Here is a 4,650-nt window from a genome sequence, read left to right on the forward strand (position 1 = left end):
AGTTTTATCAGTTGGGGAATGGAAGGGGGGGGGGGGAAGTCAAAATTAGTTGATCTAGCAGAGGATGGGTTTGATTACTTATTCTCCTTCCACTTAGGTAGTTTTACGGTGGGGTTTCATCCCGGTTTTCAAACCAAGAGGGCACTCACAGCTGGTGCTGCTGCTTCTCGGGGGCCCCCTCCCCAGCCCCGGCCAACCCAAGCAGCAGGTATTCTCAAGCCCAGCCCCTGGCAGACACTTGCCAACCAAAGCCCACCGGCCGAGCCTGCCCTCAACTCCCGTCGTGAGGAAAAACACCCCCGGCAAACGCTGGGAGGAGAAAGGAAGCACTATAGACCCAACCTATTCCCGTTCCTTACGAGTGTGTTGGCTCAAATGATAATTAAAAAACTGCACTATCCACCACCACCCCCTCTCCAGCGGGCAAACCTCTCTGCTGCCATCCTTTTCCACCTGATCGGCAGCCTGATCACAAACGGCCACACTGATTTTCAGGCAAAGCACGTATTTAAACAGGGTTTCAAATTATAAGGGCAGGGAAGAGAAGTTTCATAGAATTAGACTAAACATATTTTTCCTTCTATGATATATCTTAAAGAGTCTCCCACATCATTATTCAAAACATCTGCTCGGAGTCTTCAAAGCAAATAAGTGGGCTGGATCTTGGACAAATGAGGTCCATTGGTTATACACCTACATGTGGATTTGCATATTGAGAGCTTAGGTTGTGGCAATCAGAAGAAATGACTAATTTAAGGAACAGTAAGGCATGGTAGTATTTTATAATTGGTATTGCCACTGTAAAACTGTAGATACACCACATTTTTTAGAAGAAAATGCACAGAATGTACAGGATATTAAAAAATATGCATCGTTGTTCCAGTTCCGATCACAGAAGGGGAGTGGGGTGGAAACTACACCTTACAAATCTCGATATGCTTGTAAGGGCACATTTTTTGATTAACCACTGCAGTCCCTAGCTATTCCTCTCTTCAGGCTTTCTCCTGCTACAGCCACGAAATGTCTACTGGAGCAGTTCTGCCACTTCCGCAAGAGACTTAAGGTTGACTGTTGTCCAAAGAGCAGGTCAGCTATGGGACACTCACTTCGATTTTTTCAGCTCTAAAGAACAGAATTCAAGTTCATAGTTTGTGTCACACAGTGCATCATCTTTTGATCTAATGAGAAGCTCAGTGACAGGAGACAGCTGTGTTAGGAAGAAAGTCCACGCATTGCACTGTACCAGCTAAAACTCAGGACAACTCTTCATTTGACTTTCATGAGCATAAAATGTATTCACAATTAAAAACGGCATAAGACATTTTAGTTAGCTCTAAAGTCAGGATGTTCAAAGAACCCCAGAGCCCAAAGCGCAAGGATGACTCTTCTTCATGTTACAAGAGCCTCTTCCACAACATCAGCCAGGGACAAGCTCTGTGTCAGGTATCTGCCTCCATCACCTCCCAGCAAATGTTGTAGGAAGGCAAGAAATTCCAAAGTGCTCCCAGGGCTGTAAATTACACAGATGTAACTGGATATACAGAAACATTTAGTGAGAGGTAAAGACAAATGCCTGGCTTACACAGTGCTCTCCAGCTAATGTCAAGAACAGATGAGTGATCCGCTAAGAGAAAAAGCAGGGACCAGAGACAACCATAAGGCTGGAGCTCTTCTAATGTGTGGGAAAAGTTTGTCTTCCTTCTACCTTTTATTCACAAGTACAACTTTTTGTAAATGAAACCATGTGCAACCTAAAGTGAAGTTGTACAAGGAAGCTCTCTGTGGCCAAAGATGAAAAAAATGAAATTCCATCTTTCTGAGGGAATCAGTTCACACAAACCCTCCCTTCTTGGTCAAGATCACTACTCTTTGCAGCTGCAGAGCAGCCAGTTCTCAGTCTCCAGGCTCCCTACCATCTAATGCATACATGGCTTGATCCACCACCTGCCATAGCTGCAAGGAACAAAGTAAGCAACATGCAGAAACCCTGGACTGCATGCCCTAGCTGAGCCCATAGATCTTGGGGAGACTTGCCCTGTTGGGACACAACAGAAAGACGCAAAATCATGTGGCAGGGAAGACTCCACCTGACTCGAATGCTGGCTATTTTCCCCCATTTAATATCACACATGAAGTTATTCCAGTACCCCTTGGCTATGTCCTGTCCTAGAGTCTAAGTATCTCTTGAGCTTCCTCCCCTTCTCCTACCTGTTCATCCTCTCCTATTTTACACGCAAGCACAAGCTCAGGGCAACTACATAACTGTATGGAGAAAGCCACTATCAAATGTGGTTGAGCTATTCTACCACTTAAAATAGAGCTTATCTTTCTGATAATCTTTGGCATCTTGTGGCTGTTTGCCTCTTCCTATGAGTGCACAGCGACTATCCATATGTATTTTTTTTCCATTAGGGATGACAGATGGATGAGGAAACTGATAAGCTTCAAAGCAAGTTGTGGCAAGCAAAGACGAAAAATTCCACCCTCCGAAGACAATTCAGCAGCGTACAGATCTCAGGTTTGGTCAGTGCACAGCAGTATCCTCTTCACGCCAGGTTAGTTTCCTAGACCTCCAGTTTAAAGAAGAAATACCACTAGCTGGCTGCTAGAGAAGGCGGGAAAACCTGTTGGCAGTGTAACTGGCAGAGATGCATTCAACGCTGTGCTCACCAGTGCTGATTGTTTGAACACCAGCACCTGCCCCCCGTGCATTGCTTCACTGGATCTCCTCTGAGGACTGCTGAGGAGAATGGCCCAGTTTGCACCCATCAAGCCTGAGGAGGGCTTGGGGAAAGTTGATAGCACCTTGCAGACAGAGATGCCCTGGGCCTCTCAAAGACCCCAAGCTGTTAAAAACCTTATCTTTAAAGATCTGAAAAGAAAGATATCTTCCTTTTGCTGCTATAATGAGATTAGCCAGCAGGGCCATTGCTGCTTCCCAAGTTTTAAGAGACCTACTATCAACATGGCTTGAGAGGACACAACAGCCTCCAAAGCCTCTCCCAGGTGAGGGTCGCATGCCCTGTCGCACGGATGCCACTGAGCACCTAACCAGCAAGCAGGAAGCTCCTGAATCCTTTGCCACAAGTTCACAATTTAAAAGAAGGGAAGAAAGGGAGAGACACAAAATAAGGTGAGAGGAAAAGCATCAAAAGGATGTATTGTCCTTTCCTTCTCAGGAGCAGTGGCCCAAGAGGGGTCCTACAACAGTACTGTGGTTTATAGAATTGAAATCTTAGTCCACTCTTTGGACAGCATTTGGTTTAAGATTAGAAACTACCATGTCCAGAATAACAATCAACTCTGTTAGTACTTTTAAAAGGAGAAAAATTAATGAAAAAGATGTGATTTTAGAACAGTTTTATGAGTATGCCCCTAATTTCTTACACTAGCTCCCTTGTCTAGACAGGGGAACACTTAGTGTACACTCTCTATTAAGTCAAAAGTATACAGGTCAAATTCCCACTCCTGTGAAATACTCTCTTCTTCCAGGGTTTGTACATTTTGTAGATCGCTCTTCAAATTTTCTACAACTCGGCACTTGCAAGAGACGAAGGTAAAACAAGGTTGTTCATGTTTCAAAGTTCAGTATTCCATGACAAATTTGGTGAGAGATTTAGGAGACATGCAGCTGTAGGAGTTTTATTTGTTTAACCTGCAGAGACACCCCTATACAGGTAGAAGGTCTGACCTAACAGCATTTCCACAGAAAGGTGGTCTAGGTTGCAAGGGATTGACTGGTTTGGTACATGCTAAGGAAACCTGATCCTTTTGTGAAGGTTGCTTCCTCTCTAGTCGAGCAAATCAGGTAGACAATACAAATTCTGTCCATTTATAATCATATAGATATATATTCTGAAGCTATCTTGGATTTTGAACTCAGGCAAACTGCATCTTTGCTACTGTATTACTTTAACTCAATCTCTGTTTCTCTATCAGCAACATCCCTTTACAGATGTCAGATAAAACCCTTTTTTATGTTTCCCTTGGACAATTCCCAAAGAAGCCCCACAGACACAGCCATTAAACACACAGGTCTCCCAGAAGGCCACCTTCGAGCGCACCCAGGTTATACACCAGGCACAACTTCAGCAGCACAATCCTCATGACAGCACAAAACAAATCCTTCTCTGCCCTGCTCAGAGCTCCCACTAAACTGAATTTAAGCCACAGCCAGACTAAAAAAAGCACTTTACAAAGACAGACACGTACTGGTAACCACTATAATATCATTACAACTATCAGAAGTTCACAATCATCTTGCCTAGGCTGCTTTTCGGCGAACTATAGAGAACAGAGCTCTGCCTTTGCATCGCAGAGGACTATGCATTAGAAATACCCAAGCCTGTTGCAGAAACATCTAAGTACTGGGCACCTCATCTGGTCCTCTCTGTTATTAAGAGTAGCCTCAGCTCTGAAACGTAAATCCTGCAGGTTTTGTTTGCTTGTTGTGTTTTAATCGCTAGGTACCAACAGGGAGGATGAGCAGACGGGTTACCTGTGGGTGCAGAGGCACAGCCTGCCCCAGGACCCCCGTTCCCCCCCCCGGGAGCGGAGGGGGGCACCGGCTCTCGGGTCACGCTGCCCCCGCTCCCCAGGGGTCAACACACCCGCGTACCCCTCCGCGGGCCGCGCTCCCCACGGCCAGGC

This window comes from Phaethon lepturus, unplaced genomic scaffold (genome assembly GCF_000687285.1).
Source record: "Phaethon lepturus isolate BGI_N335 unplaced genomic scaffold, ASM68728v1 scaffold18162, whole genome shotgun sequence".
Taxonomy (NCBI): Eukaryota; Metazoa; Chordata; class Aves; order Phaethontiformes; family Phaethontidae; genus Phaethon; species Phaethon lepturus.